The sequence below is a fragment of the Alligator mississippiensis genome, chromosome 1, assembly GCF_030867095.1.
Source record: "Alligator mississippiensis isolate rAllMis1 chromosome 1, rAllMis1, whole genome shotgun sequence".
Lineage (NCBI taxonomy): Eukaryota > Metazoa > Chordata > Crocodylia > Alligatoridae > Alligator > Alligator mississippiensis.
The window spans coordinates 180,366,290-180,378,704 of NC_081824.1; the positions used below are offsets into that span (position 1 = coordinate 180,366,290).

General features: G+C 44.3%; 1 protein-coding gene across 7 annotated transcripts in view; it reads left to right on the plus strand.

Annotated features, from left to right (window-relative positions):
• The window catches only part of ENAH (ENAH actin regulator), a 228,202-nt gene that overhangs the window by 119,151 nt on the left and 96,636 nt on the right, over positions 1–12,415 (plus strand). The window lies entirely within an intron of this gene.

Below are 12,415 nucleotides of genomic sequence, written 5' to 3' on the forward strand. Positions count from 1 at the left end.
ATTACCTTGGGCTTAATCAGCATGGGGGTAATTTTAAATTACTAGCTAAAATATGGTTAGTTTCGCAAAAACAGAACCTGAAAATTTGTGCTATTACAAATGTGCCATGAATTAAGCACTGGTTTTGGGGGTTGTTTTTTTTTTTAAAGCTCACTGATGCTTAGAGCATCAATTAATATATTATTTGAACATGATGATTCATTCATCTCTCAAGTCCTACCATTTTTCAGCTTATGGCTGAGTTCAAAACATTTCTGCAGTGGGGTACCTTACTCTTTCTCTTAGTAGAAACACTGACAGATCAATGCAATTTGGTCCCCAGTCCTACTTGGATGGGATGTGGTCTCAGTGAGTAAGGTTAATTCAGGAATAAACTCCTCATTTAATCATTTTGGACTAGAGGACCATACACTATGTGTGCACTGTCTTCTGGTCATCATGAAACTCACAGTCCAAGTGCCAATTCAGGCACAACATTGTACCTCAAAAGGGTGAAGGGTTCCAATCCCCTTGCATCTAAAGGTGGTTCAGCTCTGAAATGTCTGCATTCAGAATGATGTTATCTTTCAAGGCTTCTAACCTCTCTAGGTTGTAGAACATTCTGTCAGATAACCTCAGGATGGGAAATCATAAATAATCCCTGAAAAATGCAAGTGTGGTTTGGATTTGATGGGGTTATTTGATGCGACTTGTTCATGACCAGGGATCTGGGTTTTCTGTTTCCCATGGAAAAACAGAGTAAACTGCAGATTCTACCTTTTATCAGAGGCAAACGTGGATTTCTTATTTTACCGGAGAAACCCACGGATTTTGCAGTTTTGTGATGAGCTCCCTGCAGGCTGGCACAATTCCAGCCTGCAGGGAGCTGAGAGGGAGCAGGAGAAGGGTGGTCAGGCAGGGGCTTGGAGAGCAGCTCCTGCAGGTAGGTAGGTTGGGGGAGGGGGCAGGTGGTATTCAGACTCTGTAGGGAGAGGGTGGGGGTTGGGCAGGGCTGAGACTGGGGCTTCCCCCAGGGTGGTGTTGGGCTTGGGGCCACAGTGTGCAGCTGCAGGGCCCCAGCAGGGAGTAGGATGGGGCCTTGGGAAGCTTGTCTGGGGGGGGTGGCTCCCCAGCACTGTGCGCAACCCTGAGGAGCAAGGGGGACCTGTGCCCCCCAGATCTGTGCATGGGGCAGGGGTGGGGGCGGGCACGGGCTGTGGGCTCAAGGTCCCGCCCTGCTGCATTCCTTCCAAAGCTGATGATTCTGGGTTTATAGGAAAATTTGAAGTAAACATGTCAGGGTGACTATGGTAGCCTGGTCTTGGAAGAGACTCATTTAATTCTCATGCCTGCAAACCTGCCTGTTCAACTACTAATGTTACACCTGTTTCAAGGCATGATATGTCAAACTTACTGGCAGGATTCTCTATACTGGTTCTTGTAATCTATACCTCAGCAAATATGTTCTTGCATGTTTGTGTATCAGTAAGAATCTATTTGTAAAATATACAAAAAAATCCTTATTAGCAGTAGGAAATATTTGATAAGAACATCTTAATAGAAAAGATTTTCCATTTGGGCCTGCTGTAATCCACTGCCACCATCCAGAATGTGGAGGGGAAAGTATTTTGTAATATCTACTGGAGCAAAAAAAAGCAGGTCTCTCTATAACAGGTTGGCAACATATTTGCACAGAGTGCCAAAAGCACCTGCAGCCTTGTGTTGTAAGATGTTGGTGTGCCAGGGGTGGATAGTGGAAGAGCCACAAGGGGCCCAATCCTTGAGGCAGTGTAGCCCCAGCCCCTTCCCTGCTGTGCACCCCAAGGCGCACGTGCCAAATGAGATGCCTTTGTGTGCTACACTCTGACACCTCTGCTGGAGGTTGGCTACCCTTGCTCTATAAACTTATATATCTGCCAGGTTATCTTCTTGTGTGTTCAAGGAGGGTCTACATTCCTACCTGAGAATAGGGAATCCTATAACATGTTAAAGGGCTTGCTGACTAGTCAGATCCCTGTTGGAATCTAAATTGGTTTTGACAAGACTCATGGGACTGCCTTTAGAGCCATTAGCCCATTGGTCCATTTCACCTGTTCTTCATGTAGTAGTAGGAACGAGGGAATAAGTGCTGATGGTGGCACCTCCATACACAATTTTCTAATGAGTGAAGTTTTGTTAATGGGTTCTCTTAAATTCCAGTCAGAGTTCATAACTAATTTCCATCTGAATTGGGTAATAAATCTTCTGATTTTTTTTCCCAAAAATGTGTTATAGGGATAAAAAGCTGCACCCTGGATGTGTGTAGAGTGCTCTTTTGTTGTTGTTGACAGTGCTAAGTAATTCCATGGCTTATGGTATGCAGAAGGATAAGATAGCAGGCTGTGTCAGACAATTTCAAACCAGATTTTCTACGAGTAACCTAGCAGACGTATAACATCTGCAAAGAATTCGCACCAGAACTCAGGCTACATCAGAGGCCTATCTGAGGAACTGTCTAGTCATGGACATTTTGGAGAGCAACATTTTGCTTTGAATATTTTGCTTCCATCAAAGCATTGAAAGCAAACTTTGAAAAGGTAGTCCATCAGTTTTTGTTTTTTAGACTTTGAGTTTCCACTATCTAAAGAAAACTGTTTGGGAGTCGCCTGAAATGAATTATCTGTTTGCAGCTGCTTAAAGAGGGAAGGTTTACATAAAAGTAACTAGTACTTCAAGACAAGTACAAATCCAGATTCCAAGACCTGCACTCAGTCATGTTGCTGTGGGGTCAGTTACTTCTAAGCTTCTGGTGGCTAAGTAACTAAAGGTTACAGCTTACAGTAACTAAAGGAGCAGCTATGCCCTGTCCTAGAACCACAAAAACACTTCTGATTATATGCACCACTCCAGTAGGATACCAAAAATCTTTAGCTCAAGTGCACTGAATGTACACACACCTGAAGTGGAATGTGGATATAGATAATACATCTAGTTTGGACCCGATGATCTTGCGAGGTACCTTCCAGCCCTAATGTCTGTGAAATCTGTTTAATACAGATACTGCACACACAACTGTTCCTTTCTCCTGTAGTAGTACAGATTATTCTTCTTCTCTAGCACATAGTGTATTAGTAATTTTATGTTTGTGAAGAAGAGTTTCTTAATTTACATAACCAAAATGAGTACTTGCACTGGAACAGGAATGTCTACATGGGGAGTGGAGTTTACAGTGGTAAAATGATACCTATTTAAATTCATGCCTTAGTTTCTAATGGACTAAATTCCCCTTTGAACATGCCATTAGAATAACTTAATGTCTGTTACATTGAGGAAGTGGCATCCTTGACTCTTAAAGGAGTCAGGAAGCTGTTAGATTCCTCCACTTTCAGCACCTTGCAAGGTGACTTGAAAATGGTGTGCTATTTGTGATGTGGGAGTCACAACAGTGTCAAAAACTCCATGGTCGTGAGAATAGTGAGAAGCAAAATGTTTAGTGCTTTTCTACTAACTGTTTTTGAGATGTGTGTACATGGATTAAAGGAAAACTGTCAACTTCGTAAACTTGACTTCCTTTTTTCAGTCATCTTGCACTAAAATCTGGACGTACCTATCATATTTGATTTATGGGATTTTTTCTTTCTGACAGTTTTGCCATCAATAAGAATAACTGATTCCTGTGAAATTTTATGTACAGATCTAGATGTGTCCTGCTTCTGCATTGTTGACCATGCTCTTGCACACATGAGAATTGAATCTGTTTTTATCTGGGAACTTCCTGCTGTAAAGGACTTACTTTACAGAAATGAGTCTGAATGCATATTCAAAGCTTTAGCCTACTTATACAAGTTTTATTGCAATGTAGTCCTCACTAGGGATGTAAATATTGTTTAAAAATATCCTTTTAAACCTCCTCCAATTGTATTGGTTAAATGGTTAATGGTTAACTGATAGCTCATACCTAGTTTAGTGACCTCTGGTAGGAATGGCCCCAACCCCTTATGTCTTCACTGTGCTGCTGGCAGAGAGCTATGGATATGAGGTGGTGGGCATATCTTAGCCACTAGAGGGTGCTGCCCAGCTCTGGAGCCACAGCTCCCCCCCCCCCCCCCCCCCCCGGGGCAAGGGTTGGGGCTGCAGACATCTCCTGTGCTTGGATCCCACTGCCATGGGTGTTAGGCCCCAGCTCAAGTCTGGGTTTGTGCCCGGTATGCAAAGGCCAATAAAGATACCAGGGGTGAAAGTATAAAGAAGATTTATTGCTAGCAATAAAAGGTGCAAGCGGAATAATCTCACAGAACAAGCACACTAGTTTTCAAAAAACTAAACCATTTTATACAGGAGTTTCTAAACCTTCATAAGCATCCTTGTTTGCTAATTGGCTATAAAGGAGTGACGCAAGGAGTTCTTTACTGAGCATGTCTCTATACCTGTGTTTTAGCTATGTATCTCATTAACATACATACATGTTTCATTAGCATATCTTTTGCCCACCTAGGGGTGTGATTTTTAGTATTATAATGAGCTCTTTGGCCTAGTACTCTGATTCTGCTTTTGTTTTCAAGCCCCCTTTATCTAAGACTGTCTCTTTCTTATCATTGCAGATGGGCATTCGTCACATAACATTCACTTTTGCTTAGGCTTTGCATAGTAGTTTCTAGGTCAAACCTCACATGGGGAGGGAGGTGTTTCTCCCCACCCCTGGGGTCAGGCAGGGCCTTCCCACCACAGTAGTGAGACTGCTGGCCCTATGGTGGCACCAGGGCCCTATGCCTCCAGCTGTACTTATGCTGCTGCAGCCGTGACATGGAAGTCTACTCCATGCTGTTGGGCTGGGTCCTCCTCAGCTCACCCTGGGGAGGAAGGGGGTGATCTGTTCCCCATGGGGCGGCCTCTGCTGAGTGCACTACTTCCTTCTCTCTCCCGAGCAGCTTCCCAGGAGTGCAAGGAGGCATTCTTTCTTAAGCAAAATGTGAATGTAAATGAATATGTTCTTTGAGTGTGGTGACTTTTGTGAAGTTATTTTGGCATGGATACAATTGAAACTGCTAGGATGCCTGCAAATATCATTAACTGGCTAAATTGGGGGTTGGCAAACTTACTAGGGGCTGGCTGTAAGAAAAGCTATTCCCCCTGCCTCTCTTCTCATCCACTTGAGAAGCAAGGATTTTGAGTAGGTAATTTGAGCAGAGGCTATCTTGGAAGGGCCAGAGAGCAGTTGGCCATCAGTAAAACATGGAATCGATTGGGCAGAAGCCAGAGATTAGCTAGCTGTTCTTAAAACATGTGCCAGAGATGGCCCATAGGTCATAGGCTGCCAGCCCCTGGCCTAAATATTTAACCTGAGATGTTGCTATATAGTGTATAATGTGTACCCTTTTTCCCAGAATTGGGATGCATGTATTAAATGGAGAAGCACCCAGCTTCTACTGGTATTACTGTTCAGGCAGCTGAAAGATTCAGTTGACTTAATGCCTCATTGTTCACTCACTCCACAGGTGTTAATGACCATCTTTTTTAATGGTTTAGATGTTCCATTAATCAGGCTAACCTTTTTAAAGGCAATTTTGCTGTCTGTTAGGTGTTTCTGGTTTGTTTTACAGCCTCTTAGGGTTCCTGTACACAAGTGTGGAGGCTGCTCTGTTGCACTAATTACAGCGTGTTGGAACAGACTCTATTAATCCAACCAGCCTCTGTCTTGTGTATCAGGAGCTCTGCACTTCAAAATGGTGGTGGGGTGCTTTATCTAAACTGTGTTCAAGCTTTAGATAAAGTGCCCTGCTGCCATTTTGAAGTGCAGGGACACTGGTACACAAGATGCTCTGAGCACTTTAATTAGGGTGGCTCTCAGAGCTGCTTTAATTAAAGTGCCCTCTTCACCCCTGGAGCACATGTAAAAATGCCCTCAAGTTTTAGTTCAGACTCTTTAGCATAGACTCTTAACTCTTCAAAATGATAGATCTATCCATGAAGACCAGTCTTCAACAGCAGTGGCTAAGGATTCAGCTTTAGTCATGCATGAAAGGAAGGGTAAGTCAGCTGAAGATTAAGCTTTATCCCTATTCTGTGCAGCCATAATTCTGGGAAAATAATTTTTCTTCACTCAGCTTTTCAAAGACAAAATATCTATTATATTTAAGTATGTATTGTATGTGAGAAAATATGGTATGTATTAGCTTTGAAACCTTGATGGAAACTATTGGTCATTATTAATATCACTTATACTCAGTGCATTTATTAATATTAATTCTTTACTATTAAGTCATAATTTTAATGACATTCACATCATTGTGTGACATGGTTGTAAATTTGGTTTTAGTTTGATCTTAAATCTTAGACTTTTTTAAAAAGTTAATTTTGATGTCATATTATTGCTTATCTGAATTTGGGCACATAAATGTATGTTGGGGCACAGTATTGGTTTAGTTGTGCAGACCTTGGGAACATAACATGGTTTGTCCTGACAAAAGGCATTTGACTGAAATAAAAATAGTACTAAGGTCATTTCTTTTCTCACTGCATTTCCATCTCTATTTTTAAACTTCAGTTTTTAAAAACAACTGGTCTTTTTCAGACATTTTTCTGCTAGTTATACAAATCATCTGGTAAAATCTAGGGCAAAAAGTGTCATGGTCCATTTTGGCAGTATTCATGTTAATGTTGGACTATTGTTCTGGAGATTAATATGCTGATTAATACATTTTAAGGTTAAATTTCAGTCTTTGGCTTTATTATACATTTAGTTTCCCATGTAAGATTACATTACTTAATGGTATGGTAACTAATAATGTCTCTAGTCTTGATGGTTGCATTTTGTACATGTAGCTAAGTCTGTTTTTTAACTTCAAATATTATAAACCTATCCTTGAATTATAAATTCTGTCTTTATAGATATTGGTATTAAACCATTTCTGTATGAGAATTTAACTTATTTAGGGTTAACAATAAGAGTAACTAAGTTAAAGAGTAAATAATAGAAAATTAATACAAAAGATGTCTGAAAATTACCACTTTAAAAATAAGCACTACCTTCATGCCTATATGTCAGAATGTAGTATTCTGTTGCCCTTATGTCACAGCATCCTTAATATTGAGGTGAAAACTTAGACACTTTACTAACATTAACTTTTATCTGTAAGGTGCCCTTATGAACACTTCTATATACCGCATGAAAGCCTTGTCTACCAATACCTTGTTTTGCAACCAGACAGCAACTGACAAGCTATCAGAGCATGTGCACATCCAAGCACTTTTGGCAGACCCATGCAGCTCCACTGCACCAGCCAAGCCACCAGAGTGAAAACAGTATGTTGGGAAGGTACCAACTGCTGAAGGAATTGTGGCAGTTGTCAGAAGAGTGTGTAGACATTCCCATGCCTTGCACCACTTGACAAATGATACAGTGCTTTACTCCTAGTTGGCAGAGTTAAATCAACTCAGCCAGCAGAAAGGAGGGTCCTGCTATTGCAGAAGAGCTTTAGGTATTTCTTACTCAAAGTTTTGACAGCAAAACAGGAGTTCTGCTGGCAATATCTTGTAAGGTAAATCAAATCTTTACCAAGATTAAGATTCTGCAAACAAGTTACAGAGTACAAATCAAAACAGTATCTATCTCAGTTTTTTTAAGCTGTATTGGGTCCATAGGTCATTCAGGAGCAAAGCATATTTTATTCAAGTAAAGGCAGGCTTTACACGTCCACAAAGGGAACACATCTGTGGAGGTAAAATGTGCCATTTTTCATAGTTGAGTCTCACTTTACAGTTCAGTTTAAAAATATAATTGTAAAATTTTAAGCTGTGCCAACTCCTGAATGCATTGTGATACTGAGGTGAGATCTGGCACTTTATGCTGCATAGAAAGTGTAGAGGGACTCAGTCATGTATTTGGCTAAAAGATTTTCCCCATGCAGGAACTGCAGAAATTAGCCGTGAGGTTTCACAGTAACTTTGTAATAAATTTGGGGAATAGGGGGTTAGTCTAGGTGTAAAGTCTGATCAAGCTCCTTCTGATAAATACTCACCTGACTGCTCTGTTAGTTTGTGGTACTCTGTGTATTTAAGCCTGTGGAGCCTGAACAGTGTGCAGGTAGCACCCATGACTATGGAGCCTCTAGGCCAGTGCTTCTCAACCAGGGTGACATGGCATGCTGAGATTCTGTGAGATCCTTTTTAAAGATGCCATGGGTGTAAGGAGGTAAGCACTTATTCTTTTCTACCTGCCTGGCCCTTGTGCAAGGAGTTAAGCACTGTAATAAATTAGTTTCTGAAATAGGGTACCAAGTAAGTTTTAGACTCCAGGTACCCCTTCATAAAGGTTGAGAACCACTGCTCTAGGCACACTGTTGAGGTGCATATCACCTTTCTACTACTCTTCTGATGACTGGAACTCAGTGTTCGCCTGTCTGTTCTCCTGAATTTAGTGCCTACTCTTCACATTCTTTTGTGGGCTCGAGACACCTCTTTGACCCCCAGCTTTGAGTATTCTGTGGCTACAGTTTCTTTAGGAACACGACAGTAAAAGCACATAACCCACATATAGAGAGAGAATTTCTGAAACCGGTATTGTTTGTTATTTAACAGCATAAGAAATATACAGTGCTAGACAAAAATTCATCCCTGTGGTCACTTACACAACGAAGGGTGCGAAGTACTTCTAGAAGTCTGCACAAATATTGCAGTCCTCTTATGGAACTCTAAACAATCATCTTTGTCAGGAGTGGTCTTTATATTAAACCTTGCAGCTGTCTGCAAAATTAGTCTTCCGTATGCCTCTCCATTTGTTGAAATAACAGGCTAGACAGAACAAGTTGCACTTAGATAAGACTAAGGGCACTTCAACTATAAGTGTGCACACGTTTAAAGTTTGTTAAATCATAGTAGTGCCATGCCTAGCTTGTGTTAAGGTAATTTCAGTCTGCTCCAGAAAGATAAAATGAGCAATTTACAGTCCTCCAGCATCCTGGGATTCACCACTCCCAGCCCCACTTCCACCCAGAGAAGGGGAAGAACCCAGGTGTTGTGGCTTCTAGCTATAATCCTGCTTCCCAGCCCTTTACTAGCAAGTCAGAGCTGTCAGCCAAGAAACTGTATTAGTGAAACCAACCGGAAGGCGAGAAAATTAAGATGCGGGGGGGGACAGGATGAAAGAAGAGAAAGTAAAATGCAAATATTCATCAGCAAAATAAGACACTAAAAAATTCTGCCGGGTACTTTGTCAGCCTCCCATAGGAATGAATGGGTTGATAGCATGCCCAAAAAGACCCATCTTGCAATGCCCATTGTGACTCAGCTTCTGAAAAGGCTCCCACTGCAAGGGTGGGGTGGACCTTGTGTCCAAAAAGCCCCCCATGGCAATGCCTGGGTTGACCTGGCATCCGAAAAGGCCCTCCTTGCAATGCCTGGGGTGACCTGGTATCCAAAAAGGCTCCCACTGCAAGGGTGGGGTGGACCCGGTGTCTGAAAAGGCTCGCCTTGCAAAGCCTGGGCTGACCCAGTGTCCAAAAAGCCCCCCATGGCAATCCCTGGGCTGATCCCGCATCCAAAAAGGCTCCCACTGCAAGGCTGGGGTGGACCTGGTATCCAAAATGCACCCCCCCCATTCCAGTGTCTGGACTGACCCGGTGTCTGAAAAGGCCCGCCTTGCAATGACTCGGCTGAGCTGGCATCCAAAAAGGCCCGCGTTGCAATGGCCAGTGTGATCCAGCATCCAAAAAGGCCTGCCATTCAAATGCATGGGTTGACCTGGTGCTTAAGAGGCCTGTCAGTTAAATGCACAGGTTGATGTAGTGTCCAGAAAAGTCCCATTGCCAGGCCCGGGCTGACCTGGTGCCAGGCAGGCCTGCCACTCAAATGCACGGGTTGATGTGGTGTCTGGAAAAGCCCCATTGCTAGGGAAGCCTTCCATTGAAATGCATGGGTTGATGTGGTGCTTACAGGGCCTGCCATTCAAATGCATGGTTTGACATGGTGTCCAGAAAAGCCCCATTGCCAGGCCCAGGTTGACCTGGTGCCCAAGAGGCCTGCCAGTCAAATGCATGGGTTGATGTGGCAGGGGTTTAGGTTGTAGCCGTGTTGGTCTAAGGATATAGGCAGACAAGGTTCTTTGGGTGAATTTGATATCTTTTATTAGACCAACCCAAATGGTTGGAGAATAGTTATTAAGCAAGCTTTCAGGTTCAAAAACCCTTCGTCAGGCTAAGGAAGCTTCAGCAGTTGCTGCGTGCTCTTCCTGGATGGAATGAAAAGTAAACAAGCCAGGGGCTGGGCTGGGCTGGGGAGTCAGTTGCCAGGCAGATTGTAATGTATCCAAAATCCAATGTCTATGTTTAGTCCCTGATCTCTAGTATCCAGCAGGTTGATGAAATGGAGCTCATAGGCTCGTCTCTGGGAAGTGTTGTGTAAGTTTCCCTTGAGGATCAGGACTGAGAGATTGGAGAGAGAGTGGCCCTCCTGTGAGAAATGTGCCCCCACCGGTAATTGGGTGTTTCTGTCTTTGATGGATTTCCGGTGTGCGTTCATTCTGGTGCACAGTTGTTGTCTGGTCTCTCCTACATATCTTCCATCAGGGCATCTGGTGCATTGGATGAGGTATACTACGTTCTTGGAGGTGCAGCTGTAAGATCCTGGGATGCTGATGGCTCTGTTGTGGGGTGTAGTAATAGTGGAGGTGGTGGAGATGTGGGGGCAGGTTTTGCATTTCTTGTCCTGGCACGGTCTGGATCCTTTTGGTGTGTTCTGGGCTTGAGGAAGTTTGCTTCTGGTGATGAGGTTGGCAAGGTTTGGTGCTTGTCTGAAGGCTAGAATGGGTGGCTCTGGGAAGATCTTTTTAAGAATAGGGTCTTTTTCTAATATGGGTTGCAATTTTTTGAGGATTTTCCATACAGGTTCAAGGGATGGATGATACGTCATAACCAGCGGTGTGCGATTTGTCGGTGTTTTTCTTCTGTACTGCAGCAGTTCTTCACGTGGTATCCAGGTGGCTCTTTCAAACATGCGATCTACCTCTCTGGAGGAGTGTCCTTGCTGGGTGAAAGCCTTTTTTAAGATTGGTGAGGTGGCAATCCCAGGTGTTCTCTTCAGTACAGATACGGTGGTATCTTCATCTGTACTGAAGAGAACACCTGGCCCCACATCTCCACCACCTCCACTATTACTACACCCCACAACAGAGCCATCAGCATCCCAGGATCTTACAGCTGCACCTCCAAGAATGTAGTATACCTCATCCAATGCACCAAATGCCCTGATGGAAGATATGTAGGAGAGACCAGACATCAACTGTGCACCAGAATGAACGCACACCGGAAATCCATCAAAGACAGAAACACCCAATTACCGGTGGGGGCACATTTCTCACAGGAGGGCCACTCTCTCTCCAATCTCTCAGTCCTGATCCTCAAGGGAAACTTACACAACACATCCCAGAGACGAGCCTATGAGCTCCATTTCATCAACCTGCTGGATACTAGAGATCAGGGACTAAACATAGACATTGGATTTTGGATGCATTACAATCTGCCTGGCAACTGACTCCCCAGCCCAGCGCAGCCCAGCCCAGCGCAGCCCAGCCCCTGGCTTGTTTACTTTTCATTCCATCCAGGAAGAGCACGCAGCAACTGCTGAAGCTTCCTTAGCCTGACGAAGGGTTATTGAACCTGAAAGCTTGCTTAATAACTATTCTCCAACCATTTGGGTTGGTCTAATAAAAGATATCAAATTCACCCAAGGAACCTTGTCTGGGTTGATGTGGTGCATGAAAAGGCCCTAGTGCCAGGCCAGGGTTGACCTGGTGCCAGAGGGGCCTCCCCTTCAAGTGCCTGGTTGACGTGGTGTCCGGAAAACCTCCCATAGGAATCAATTGGTTGACCTGGTGTCTGAAACGCACCCCCCAGAGCTGAATGACATAGGTTGACCTGGTGCCCAGCCAGCACCTGGAAGTCCATAAGGGGTCATGCAAAATGCATTCCCTGACCCCTCGCCCTGGAGCCCGGCATGGGTACTACGTTTAGGAAGGTACCTGCAGGTATATAGGGACGGGGGACTCGGGCCTGGATACTACCACAAGTCACCTGCCAATTCGCATGCTTCCCTCGCCTGTCCAGAGGGCAAGTCTGGGCACCTGGGCAGTGCGCGTGGGCCTGCGGACAGGGACAACCGGCACCGGGACGACCCAGAGGCCCAAGCTGGGCGGCAGTTTCAGGAGCCTGGGCACAAATCCAGGTTCGCCCTGGTGATTGGTCTGAGGACCAGGAAGGCAGGTGCTTCTGGATGGTTCCAGCAGGGTCGTGGGGCCTTGGGGTCAGTGCCCAGCGACCCCTCCAAGCGGAACCGGGCGATGGCTGGCCCTGGCTGGGGTGGCATGGGGCCGGACAGCGCTCCAAGAGGTCAAGTCAACCTGGAGGTTCCAAAGGGGATGAGCAGGAGGCCCAAGCCGGGCAGCAGTATTAACCCTTAACTTGTA